The 13,667-nt window shown below is 40.2% G+C and overlaps 1 pseudogene; it reads right to left on the bottom strand.

Annotated features, from left to right (window-relative positions):
* Nucleotides 1–1,594: 1,594 nt before the first annotated feature.
* LOC103121031 (serine/arginine-rich splicing factor 3-like) lies at nt 1,595–2,066 on the bottom strand (annotated as a pseudogene).
* Between the last annotated feature and the right edge of the window lie 11,601 nt (nt 2,067–13,667).

Raw genomic sequence — 13,667 nt, 5'->3', positions numbered from 1 at the left:
GATTCATAAACTAAACCAAACTAATCACCAAACAGAACTCTGCTGCCTCTTTCCCGCGGTGGCGCAAGCAATCTCTCTTACTCTGGAACTCAGGAACCCCTCTCGTAAGCACTCTCTAACTCTTGAACTCTGAAACTCTCAAACCCTGTAACTCTGGAACTCTGGTGGGGTTCCTAGGGGCGGGGCCAAGCAGGCCCGCGAAACTAACAGGACTGATCCAATTCTCTTGGCGGGGGAGAACTAGAACCCAATGTAAAGCATACAACAGGGGAGGGGAGGTGGGAGGCTGGGGTGTAGGGATGGGATACAGTCTTTTGGTGGTGGGAATGGTGTTTATGTACATTCCTATTAAAGTGTAAACATATAAACCACTATTTAATTAATATGAGAGGGGAAAAATTGATCATATGTCTAGAACTTCTGAAAACATAGACTGAGTCTTTTTAATACATAGGCTGAGTCTTTGATATATGGACTCTCTCAAAAGCCTACACCAGGGAGAACAGAAGCAACCGGTAGCACAGCTATATACAAGATGCTGGGTGTTATACCCCAAACCCTAACAAAGGGACTTTCCAAAGTTAACCCAATCACCAAATAATGTGGTGATAACAATAACTATCCATTGTGTTCTTGAACCCTAAGAAAACAGGAACCTCACATTTCCACTATAGAGCCTGTATTTCCCCCAGTCCTGGAACCTAAGGGTGGGGCCCACTTTCCCGCACGCTGCTCTCAATTCAAATAAAATAATATTGCATCCGCGGATCACAACCTAATCAATGCAACAAGTGCCACCACAACATGCTTCACTTCAGACTGTGTCCAGAGACTTCAGGTGTTGAATGACAACCCTTCAGCTTCATCACTTGGGTGAGACCTTTCCTTTCATAGTATTCTCTAATTCTATTACAGGTGGTCCACTCCCCAATAAAGTCCCCAAACCTAGATATAGTCCAGGTCCCCTGAGATAAAGCATAGGTTCACACGTGCCCATAAAGTAGGGGAAAAATATATACCTGAAAGCAAAAGTACACAAGAGCATGCAGGGAATACCCCCAAACACCTCATCTGCACTATTCCAGTCTTTAGGTCCATGATTTGGCTTTGTATGTTAACTCTCTTTTCAGCCACCAGGTTCCGGATGCCAACAAGATGCTGACCAGACTTCCCTGGACAGAGGACCCCATCAATGTGTACTGGAGCTGCACTTCCCAAGAGCCCCACCCTACTAGGGAAAGAGAGAGGCAAACTGGGAATATGGATCGACCAGTCAACGCCCATGTTCAGTGGAGAAGCAATTACAGAAGCCAGACCTTCCACCCTCTGCAACCCACAACAACCCTGGATCCATACTCCCAGAGTGATAGAGAATGGGAAGGCTATCAGGGAGGAGATGGGATATGGAGATCGGGTTATGGGAATTGTGGAACTGTACCCCTCTTATTCTATCATTTAGTTAATGTCTCCTTTCTTAAATAAAAATTTAAAAAATGCACCAAGTTTATGAAGTCTCAAAAAAAATTTGAATTTTCTGTACATACTCCTGTCAAACGAAGTTATTTCCTGTACGCTCTTCTTGTTAACTGCTCTTCTACTTCCTTTCATTTAATCTAAAACAGCTACAAGAGCTAAAGAAGGATTGAGATGGCTTATGATTTATCTCCAGAGACAGTAATCTTTCTCTTCTCCTATCTCTAGAGATCTGTGACGAGGTGAAGGACTCTGTCTCTGATAATCATCTTTAGGGAGAAGACCCCAAGAAGGAGGTGGGCCTTGATTTCTACTTCTCTTCATCATTTGACAGCTCCACTCTTGCAGGGCACCCACATTGTGTTCTCCCATCTAGCTCTTGGACAACATCAGCTGCATCTCGGGGGGTCTTCAAATTCACCAGAAGCAAAGCCAGGAGGGTTTCTAGCAACCCACCCACTTCGGAGTGGTTCATAGTAGCCAAGTGCTCGTTCCATCTCAGTCTTGTTACCATTGTTTCCAAGATTACCAACATAAGCTTTACAGTCCCAAGAACAAGAATCACGATGCATTTTGAGTTGTTGGGTTAGACATACCAATTGGACCTCGCCGCTCCACTCAGCAGAACCTGGTAGCTAATCACACTAACCCGGGGTGCAGGAAATGGCGGCTCCTTTAAACTTTCTAACCCTGGAGCCCTATGTCATGAAGTACTTAGCCATTGTTAATACAGCAACAAAACCAACTAGTCATCTCCATGGCACTGAATTTCACAAATCAAACACTATTGATGGGACAGAAATGATTCAAGGGAAACTCTGAGTTTGGCAAGATATTAGAACTAAAATTTCCAGGATTCTGAATACTTTCAGAGGCATTATGGTTTTGTGCCTGAAGGAGTTCAAATTCTATAAATTTAAATGACTTCTCCTTAGTCACTAGGCCAATGAGAGAGTTAAGATTGAAACCTACTGTGCTTGACCACTGGTAAAATCAAACACAATCAGTCCCATATTTCTAATGTTAAACTGTAGATCAGCAGACAACAAAACAAACAAAATCAAATATCAGACCAAAGAAAGATATATTCATGGAATAACTCCCTGGCTAAGAAGAGAAACAAATTGACTGGGTTTGGGGAATCTTAAACCTTCAGACAATTAGGCACCTTGAAGAAAAACATCAATGTTAGATTGTGCCATTCACTCATTAAGTCCTCAGTAAAACTGCATTATGCACCTTCCAGTCACTGTGGGAATTCAGGGCAGAGCGAGGAGTAAAACAGCAATTGGGGAACAAGAGAGCATGAATCCCAAGAATGCAAAGTAAGCAAGAAGTTGGGTAAGTGAAAAGCAGAAATACATGGAGAGAAGCTGGATTCAAGCAAGATGTCCCGGCTAATTCCATACCATGTAAAATACCACAGACTGACTCAGCCATCTGCCCCAGGAAGAAACCGAGGATGAATTAGTTGCTATACTGAGTTCTCTTACAAGAAAGCATCTTCAGGAATGTGCAACAAGTATTGACAGGACTTATCTAGCCCTTCATGCCTTTCCATTTCAGAGCTTGCTGCTGCAACACCTAAATCCAGCTTTGTTGCCTTTCCTTCTATAGATAATCACATGTCCTGTGAGAAATAGAAAGCCTATTTCAGTGAGAAATAGACTTCTAGGTAGCTAAATATTCAGATTTTCTTATCATCACTTGAACAGACTTTTCCTCACTACTTCCTGTGTTCCCTAGCCCTTACCCATGCAAAATAAACTAGAAAAATAAGAACACTAAGAAAAGTTTTCAACTGGAATTATTGCAGCAAAGGAGACTTTCTAGTTACAGCAATTCTGTAAAAGGCAGCACAAGATTCCCCACCCAGTATGTGGCCCTATGGGATGGGGAGAAATGTGTTACATAAACCATTTGTTAGGTGTTACTCTTGGTAGAGTTAACTAATTATTATGCATTTTAAAACATAACCGTATAAATGCTTTACCTAGAGGATTTTAAACCATCCATTTTTAAAATTCACAACTGTCTTGTTCCAAAAAAAAAAAAAAAAACCTTTTTTTTAAGAGGGGGTAAATTTCCAGTATCCCTTGTATGTAATCAGTTTGCTTGGATTTCATATTCCTCCTTCTAGTTAACAAAAGTTTAATAAAGCACTGGGCCTCTAATTTGCTTTACACTTATTTGTGGTACTATTGAGTTTAATGTTTCATAATCTCTAAGGGAGGAAATAGACACCTTTTATAGAATTTTGAAATAATAGCTTTTTCTCCAGCTTTTCCTTTCTTTGGTTTGGTAATACTTTCATATTTTCATACTTCAGAGAAAATTGCTCATCACTGGTATTCTGTTTTACACAGGCCAAACACTTTGTAGAACTTACTCTCGTTTCCCCCAGGTTTTACATCTGTTCTGATAAGATGATGGAATGATTGGTACATGTTGTGCTCAAAGTCTTTAGCCTAGAAATCTAGCCTTTCCTAAACTAGTGTCAAATTGTTTCTGTAGCTCCTTGCCATGCCTTTACATACACATGAGAGAGAGAGAAAGAGTGAGAGAGAGAGAGAGAGAGAGAGAGAGAGACCACCACTCTGGTTACACTGGACTATCCTCTGGTGCCTTGCTTTTTTACTGTCATAATATTTAGTTCTCATTTCTATCTTGAGATGCTTTCCCAAATCATGCTTTGAAATCATTCTTATCCTCCACCGCAACCCATATACACTTTCCTTATGTCCAATTTTAAGGTAATTCTCTGTTGTATGTTTGTATTAATACATGCCCATGCATAAGAATCAGATCAATAGCTTTTCTGTTCTGCTACTTTCACCATATGATCACATCTCATTAATCTTAAAAGGCAAACCTCTTAGACTGTTATTTCTCATATCTCCATTCATTCATCTAACGTATATTTAGTGGGCATCAAAGGCATGCAAGAAACTCATTCATTTTACTTTAATAAGAGAGAGATACAGAGAGAAAGACATATAGAGAAAGTCCAGAGCACTGCTCAGCTTTGGCTCTTGATGTTGTTGGGTATTGAATCTGGGTCTTCAGAGACTCAGGAATGAAAGTCTTTTGTATAGCCATTATATACATAGTATATTGCCTCCTCCACTCAGTACTGCTTCTTAAGGTCATGTTTTCTCTTTCACAAATATCAGTTTTCTTCCTCTCAAAATTTTTTTCCAGTATGTAATTAATAATTGTTACAGTAAGGACCTAATTAAGATGGTGCATGTAACATGTCTGACACAGAAATGGCATTTGATGTAGTCCTACTTATTCTTTTTACTTCTCTTCACATTTCTTTTCTAGTTGTGCAACAATCTGCAATGTTTGAAGGTACTACCATAGATACTCAAGTCTGCCAGGAGTCTTACAAGTTAATAGATTCAGCCATCACCTAAAGCCTCATTTGTATGCACAGCCATCTATCTCTGACTGTGGCTTTTCATATGAGGGGTTCATTTCCTTCAAAGGAACCTTGTTATACAATTCTGGGCCTCAGAAAACTCTTGTAAATATTTGATCTCTGCAAGAGAGCACTGTAAACTGTATACCTGTAAAAATTATAAAATTGATATTACCAATATATATGAAAACACATACATAGACACAGATTAGATCCCAACCTGCATCTTTAGGGAAAAATAATAAACTGAATTCCATCTTAATTAATACATTGCTCACCAAAAGTAAGCAGCACTGTGTTCTTTAAGAATAAAAAAATTAGGGAGTCGGGCGGTAGCGCAGCGGGTTAAGCGCAGGTGGCGCTAAGCACAAGGACCAGCGGAAGGATCCCAGTTCGAGCCCCCGGCTCTCCACCTGCAGGGGAGTCACTTCACAGGCGGTGAAGCAGGTCTGCAGGTGTCTATCTTTCTCTCCCCCTCTCTGTCTTCCCTTCCTCTCTCCATTTCTCTCTGTCCTATCCAACAACAATGACATCAATAATAACTACAACAAGGGCAACAAAAGGAATAAATAAATAAATAAAATTTAATAAATAAATAAATAAAAAGAATTAAAAATTAGGTTTAAATAACATCAAGCGATACTCAAATGTCTCTCCATGGGTATGTAAGAGAACTCAAAACACAAGTGAAATCCTGATACTAGTAACAGTATTCAATAGCTTCCATTATCACCCAACTTCCAAATCACATCAACTCCCTCTGTAAACAGCATACACACCAACATTGAAATGAGTTATAGCTAGAATATCTTTCCCCTACATTGGTTTGACTACAATTTTGGACTATACATAAATCCTGGATTTCAGTATATTAACTCTGAGAAAAATTACATTAGCAAATTGAACAGCTGTTTTGATAAAAATAAAAAACAACCTGGCTTAAAATTGAGCATGTCATTAGATAATTCTTTTACCCAAGAGAATCATAGGAAAGCTATAAAAATGATGTCAGGGGCTGGGGAGATAGCATAATGGTTATGCAAATGTCTTAAAAGCCTGAGACTCTGAGATCTCAGATTCAGTCACCAGCATCACCATAAGCCAGAACTGAGCAGTGTTCTGGTCTCTTTCTCTCAGTATCTTTCCCTCTGTATCTACTCTTTCTCATTAAAATAAAGTAAATGAAAATATTTTTTTAATTCTTTTAAAAAATGAAATGAAATGATGTCAGGCTCAGAAAAAAAAAACTAGTATAGTCATAGGCCCTTTGGAATATAACTAAAATAGGTCTACTAGCTATTTATAAAACAAAGACCCCCAAATTTTCATCTGCAATATTCCAACATTTAGGTTCATAGTTCGTCAACAATCTGTTTGGCTTTATATGTTAACTCTTTTTTCAGCCACCAGGTTCCAGTTGCTACCATGATGCCAACTGGACTTCCCTGGGCAGATGACCCCACCAATGTGTCTTGGAGCCCCACCTCCCCAGAGCTCTGCCCCACTAGGAAAAGAAAGAAACATGCTGGGAGTAGAGATCGACCTGCCAATGCCCATGTTCAGTGGAGAAGCAATTATAAAAGCCAGACCATCCACCTTCTGCATCCCACAATGACCTTGGGTCCATACTCCCAGAGGGTTAAAGAATAGGAAAGCTATCAGGGGAGGGGATGAAATACGGAGGTCTGGTGGTGGGAATTGTGTGAAGTTGTACCCCTCTTATCCTATGGTTGTCAATGTTTCCTTTTTATAAATAAAAAAATTTTAAAAAATAATAGGAAAGCTATCAGGGGAGGGGATGGGATATGGAGTTCTGGTGGTGGGAATTATGTGGAGTTGTACCCCTCTTATCCTATAGTTTTGTCAGTGTTTCCTTTTTATAAATAAAAATTTTTAAAAAGAAAAAAATGAAATGAAATGTTCTTTGGAAATAAGTCAGAAAAGATGAGTCCCAGAACCTTGACAATTTTATTTTTGTCTTTGCTGGATATTCACTGCTCAAGGATGACTTTCTCAAACAGAGAGACATAAAGACATAGAAGCAGAGAGAGAAGAGACCACAGCACCAAAGCTTTCTCCATTGTGGCAAAGGCTGGGTTTGAACTTGAGTTGTGTACTCTAATCATTATAGTTTGTGATTCCATAAGTATCTTTAAGTTGTTTATCTAATGGCTTCTCCAAGTTTCTAGCTTATTAAAGCAGGTGATGCTGCTTTAAAGAAATGGAAATTTAGTTATAATGCCTGTATCATAGGCTCTTTAAGTTATGGGCATCCATCAAATAAACCTCTGAAGTAGAGGTTTTTGGTTTTTTTTTATATTTTGTTATGTTTTGTTTGTTTTTAGTGACTTAATAATGACTGACAAGATTGTGATATGAGAGGTACAATTCCATACAATTCCCACCGCCAGAGTTCGGTATCCCATCCCCCAACCCTATTCTTTATCCCTTTGGGAGTGTGGACCAAAATTACTTTGGTCCTGAGGTGCAGAAGGTGGAAGATCTGGCTTCTATAAATGCTTCTCCTCTGAACATAGATTTTGGAAAGTTGATCCACATCCCTATTCTGTTTCTATCTTTCCCTGGTGGGATAGGTTTCTGGAAGTGGTGAGGTCCCAGGACACATTGGTGAGGTCATCTGCCCAGGGAAGTCAGGATGGTATCATGGTAGCATCTGCAACTTGATGGCTAAAAAGCATTAAGATATAAAGAAGGGCTAATTGTTTAATAATCAAGAAACTAAAGGCAAGAAAAAGAGCAGATGGAATAAAGGGTTTCATGTGGGAAGAAGCTAGGAAGTCTATTTTAAGTACATTCCAAGGGGCCCATGACTACTAAATTTTACTGAGCCTTACAGCTAATATGCAGATGAGTTAGAAGTATTGTCTGGAAAGATGGTGCCAGAATTGGGAATAGGACTAGAAACCTGGATCAGGGCAGAGAGTAGCACCCAAATATGGGAAAAGTATATAAATGCCATTAACTGTTAACCCCATCAATCTGACCTAGGGCCCGTGTCTATTCATATTTAGCACAGGAGCCTATGTCACCTCTGCATCCCTGTCTATCTGAACTCACATTCCATGGTCATCGGTAGGAACGTTCTAGGCTGCCCTCATTTCAGGACCAGTCTTCCTCAAGTGGCAGAATATGTTGGTCCAGACTCCCTTCAGAGAGTGGGGGGGGGGGGGGCTGGGGGACAGGTGGTGGCGCACCTGGTTGAGTGCACATTTTACAGTGCGAAAAGAACCTGGGTTTGACACACACACGCATGCACGCACGCACACACGCACGCGCACACACACGTCCCCAGCTGCAAGTGATAAAAGCTGTGCTGTAGGTGTCTCTCTGTCTCGTTCCCTTCCTATCACCCCCTTCCCTCTTGATTTCTGGCTGTCTCTATCCAATAAATAAATAAAGAAAAAAATCTTGTGGGGGGGCAGGCAGCAGCACAGCGGGTTAAGCACACATGGAGAGAAACACAAGGACCGGTGGGATCGAGCACCCGGCTCCTCTCCTGCAGGGGGGTCGCTATACAAGCAGTGAAGCAGGTCTGCAGGTGTCAAAAAATAATAAAAATAAAAATAAATCTTTCTGAAAAAGAGAGAGAGAGAGAAGGAGTTTCTACCATTGTTGTTCCACATTGAGGGCAAAGCCCTGTAGAGGCCCACAAGAGAGATTATGATGTTGTTCCTGATGGAGATGACCAGTGATGGTGGAGAGAGGGATCTGTTAGAGATTTAGACCCTTCATATCTATGTGGGAATCCCAGGATTCCCTAACTAGAGCCCCGGATGATGGAGTGGCCTGGTAGTTACCAAAAGTGCCATTGTTAAAGTGCGCCAGTCGCTTGCCCTTATCCACATTTGTAGTCCTTACTTTATCTAACAAGTTAGACTTAGAATGGTTGAGGGAAATAAAGTAGGGTGTAGAAGAGGAGTATCTAGGTCTAAGCAGAAACTATTTGATTAAGTACTTTATGGTGTCATTTTTCGGTCTTTCTACTTGTTCACTGCACATATTAAGTCTGTCTTCTTACTGCAGACAACTGCACTTTTATTTTCTGAGTTATACTTAGTTTTGCCCACAATAGTTTAACAAGTTTTCTTCCTAGGTACTTTCACTCACCATTAATTATAAACTTACTTAAATTGGCAATAGTTTTAAAAGCATTATATTATTCTATGTCTCATACATCAGCAGGTACTCACATTACTCATTGCTTTTGAGTCACTGGAAAGTTAATTACAATAGCCCTAATCATTTCTCTGTGACAATAAAAAATGGAGTCTTAAAAATACCACTGGGGGATTATTATTTGACACATGGATAAAAATGAGCAGTGACTTATTTTTTTAATCTGCTGCATTAAAACACATAATTGGGCACAAAAAATTCAAATGCAATTTGTTTTTGTAATTGTGTTCTAGGTGTTATAATTTTTAATTATATACAGGGAGTTCAATGTTCACTCCTTGAATTTTTAAGCTGCAATTTTCCTTTTCTACCTGCAGCCCCATTATTCAGGCTTACCTCTCTTTTACATGGACTATATGAATTCCCAACTCAACAGTAGATCTACAACTTACTCATTTTTCTTGTACAATGGTAAGATGAAAAATATGTGGCATAGGAAATACAGCATAGACTTGATGAGAAAAGTAACAATTTCTTTAACAAGGGCTATGTATTGAGAATGGTCTATAGCTGTCACTTTTCTTTAATTCTTCAGAAAAGGAGCAGCTATCTTTGGCACATGACATGGTTATCTTTGTTTAATTAATGGATAGAAACAGAGAGAAATTGAGAGGGGAGGGAAGGATAGAGAGGGAGAGAGACACATACAGCTCTACTTCATCACTCTTGAAGCTTTCACCTTGCAGGTGGGGATCAAGGGCTTAAACCCGGGTCATTGCTGACTGTAGCGTGTTCACTTAGGTAGGTGTGCCACGTCCTGGACTCATGATTATCTAGATACATTGTAAGAGTCCTCAACTTAGAACTTTCCATCTTGAGTTGGAGCCCCTGGCCTCCACATAGGAGCACCTATGTGGGGAAAGCTTCCCAAGTAGTGAAGCAGTCCTATGATGTCCTTCCTTTTCTCTCTGTCTCTCCCTATCTGTTTTTTGTCCATTTTGGGGGGAGTTTTAAAAAGGGAGGGTGGCAATCATGGATAGTAACATCATGCAGATACAATATCCCAAGAAAGCTCTGGCAGTGATGATGATAATTATAATACACAGCAGTACAAGTCACAAAATTATTTTCGAAAGTGATCTAATGTTGATTTACAATGTTATATGATTTCAGAAACCTAGTTTCACATCTGTGCATCTACATATGTACACACTGATCTCCGAAATTTGTTATACAGTTTAATGCAAAAAATACACTCACTGTATCTTACTATTTAAATTAGTGAAAAACTGGAGACAAAAATGGAGAGATGGCCTTTTCCAGAGCCAGACCACCTGCTCAAAGCTGCTCCCCACACTATTTCCACCTTTGAACAGGCTGAGTTGTACAGCCTCAGGCTCTTCCCTTAAGTGTGGAGCACATTCATAACTGTCCAGTGGGCCAAGGAGAAAGCATAGTGACTATGCAAAAGACTTTCTTGCCTGAGGCTTCAAGGTTCTAGGTTCAGTCTTAGCACCACCATGAGCCAGAGCCAAGCAGTGCTCTGATCTCTTCTTATGTATCTCTCTCATTAAAATAAAAGTCCAAATCCTTTACTCCACCAGGGAATGAATAAACAAAATACTTGGTCCAGGTACTGAGCCCTGAAGCAATCTTAAACTATTCTAAATGCATAGCCTAGAATTAACTCCCACTGGTGCCAAATGCAGCTGCTAAAAGCAAACTTCCTTTTATTTTTTCTACAAATATTTACCTTAATAATTACATGGGGCAGCTTGTGGACCAAAGGTTTTAATTTACTTCCCGGTCTCTAATTTATTTCACTCTATTCATGGGAATCACCAGGTGACTTATTCAAGGATGTGGTATAGTAAAAGATACTCCTTTCCATCTGCCTCCTAAGTTGGAGCTTTAAAAAAAGTCTTGCAATTTTGAAAGTGATAAGCATGTGTTTATCATGTTGCATAAAGCCTCAGGTCCTTTTCCCAGAACCACATATGCTAGAACAGTTCCCTCTCTCTCTCTCTCTCTCTCTCAATAGGCAACTTTAAAAAAAAGGCTTTGGAATACTGACATGTTATAAAGTTAAACAAAAGAAGGAGGAGGAGGAGGAGGAGGAGAAGAAAAAGAAGAAGAGGAAAAGAAAGAAAGAAAGAAAGAAAGAAAGAAAGAAAGAAAGAAAGAAAGAAGGAAGGAAAGAAAGACTGTGATTAATACATACAATGTCCATGACCTTTATGACACAGAAGGTCAGGCTGATTGGTACAAAGGGGCTAGCAGGATGTAGCCTTTGAAACTGAGTCCCCAAAAGGACTCTGTCACCTGACCTGACCCTAGGGGGCAAAATTTACTGAAATCAGTAAATTGAGTCTGACAAAAATAATAACTCTCTCTCAGTGTTCTGTTTATAAGAACTGTTTTTGCAGGGAACAGTGAATAGACTAAAACTGAAGTTAGAGAACAAAGGGACAGATTCACATCCCTTGCACTTTGTTCCCGCTCATCTTTCTCCTTTATAATGAGGAAAGGTTATGTCCTATTAGGAGCTTTGTTTTAGGAGGAAATTGCTATGTGATTCTAAAATGAAAAATCTATAGGATCCTGGTGGACGCCCACTTCTACATTCCAACATCATAATGGTGGGCTCTGAGTGTCAGTCTCTGGTAGTAGCCAACCTGCTCTCACCTTTATTGTCAGCACCTAGATGGATATTGTTTCTAACCAATCAGCTTGTGCCACACTCAGTTTGAAACTGATAAAAGCTGCTGCTGGTCTGGCAGAAATTAGCCTGTAACCCATTAATGTAAAATAAACCTAACTCCCTGCCCTCCATGTGGCCTCAGGTCTAATTCTTTGGTTACTTTTGAGCTATACTACAGAATTTTTTATCACAATTACTAATTTTAAAAGTGGAAAAGAAGCAACAATCTACATTTTCTACAATAGAGATTCAGATGAGTAAAGGATAAAATGCCCATATATCATGTAGCCATTTTAAGTAATGCTATGAAAGAGTAATCAGACAGCTATGCATCACCAATGAAATGAAAGATGAGAAGGCAGATAACTTCCAAGCCCACCCAGGAGGGAAACATCCCAATTTAAACAAGCTTGACTTTGATATCTTAAGAGCTCCCAAGATAGCAATTTATAAGCGACTGAAAACCTGGAGGTGGGACCTGAGAGAACATGGAAGAATAGCCATACTGATTTGATAGCTCTCCTAATTGGACTGGAAAAGATGACTGATTGTGTGAGCCCAAAATCCCACACAAAAGACCAGGAATAAGAGAACATCTTCCAGAAGTGAAGGAGAGGAAGGATCATTTGATGAGCACAGAGAAGTGAACTCTGAAAGAGCCCTAGGAGTTGGTAAACATTGTTAGTAACCACAAAAGTGTTGGAAAATTGTGCAGATGTGGTTGAACATTGGCAGGGCCCACAAACCACCATATTTCCATGCAAGAATTATTATTTACATACCAGTCTTCTGCTTTGTCTTAGAAATGACTAAAGGTCTCCCCACCACATTATCCCCTCAGGGTATTGCTAATTCCCACTAGTTAAAACCATCACAACACTTGCTAAGGATGCTCCCACCTTCCCAGAATGCCTTTTGCCTCTTTCCACCCCCTTTCCTAGCCATCTCCATTCCCGACTTGTCACTTCCAGTTTTACCCTATAAAGCCACTTCTGTTTCTGGTTTCTCTCTCTTCCTCACTCTCTTCTCTTTTCTTTCCTGCATCCTGACCTGGAGAAGGGCTGGCGTGCAGAGCGGGAAGCGGCCATTGCAGTTTGGCACCATGTGGCCTAACCCGCTGAACTCACACCCGACTCTGGGGCCCACCCGCCTGAATAAAGAATTGTATTACCACACCGCCACAAGTTTCTGGATCCTCTCTCCCACCTGCAATGCTAGCCCAGCAAAAAAGGAGCTATAGAGTAAGGGTGGGTCACTGTGGTGAAATCTGAGGAATTGGAGGTGGTCGTGAAGAAATTCACCACATACCAATGTGTGTGTGAAATTATTGCTGCAGGAGGTGGATTCTGGCAGCCATGTTGACTACCTTCCTGTCACTAACCTTCCTGCCTTATGCCTGACATCTCCTACAGACCCAGACTTTGAAGCAAAATCACCAAAAAGGAATAGTTACCTGGACAGAGTTGCAGAGGAAAAATCACATGCCTGAGGCAGCAGAATAAGGAGGTTTGCATCTGCCATTCCCAGCACCCAAATAATTTTACCTAAATGTTCTAATAGCTGTTGGCCCAAGCTAAGACAGCTTAGAACATACTAATTCTGTGGAGTACTTCCTTCTGTACATTTCCTTTTGCTCCTGCACTTAAAGGATAGTTTATATCCTTCAGACCCAAGAAAGACAAGTCACTTCTGACAGAGTAGTATTTTGAGCATTAATTACCTACTACTGCCTCTATCGCCCAACCACTTATCTGTGCTCCCCATGCTTTTGCTATGGAATAGGATATCCAAAGATGGGAATGTTTTGAAGAATAGAATCCATCATATTTTCAAAATTATAAATATCCATTTATTACAAATGAAAAATGATTTATTAAGTTTGACACAGACTCATTGGTCTAAGTTAAATACAAGTTTCCCATTACTATATTA

The sequence above is a fragment of the Erinaceus europaeus genome, chromosome 1 (assembly GCF_950295315.1).
Source record: "Erinaceus europaeus chromosome 1, mEriEur2.1, whole genome shotgun sequence".
In the NCBI taxonomy this organism is placed as follows: domain Eukaryota; kingdom Metazoa; phylum Chordata; class Mammalia; order Eulipotyphla; family Erinaceidae; genus Erinaceus; species Erinaceus europaeus.
The sequence above is the reverse complement of the archived record's forward strand: the minus strand, read 5'-3'. Positions and strand labels throughout refer to the sequence as shown.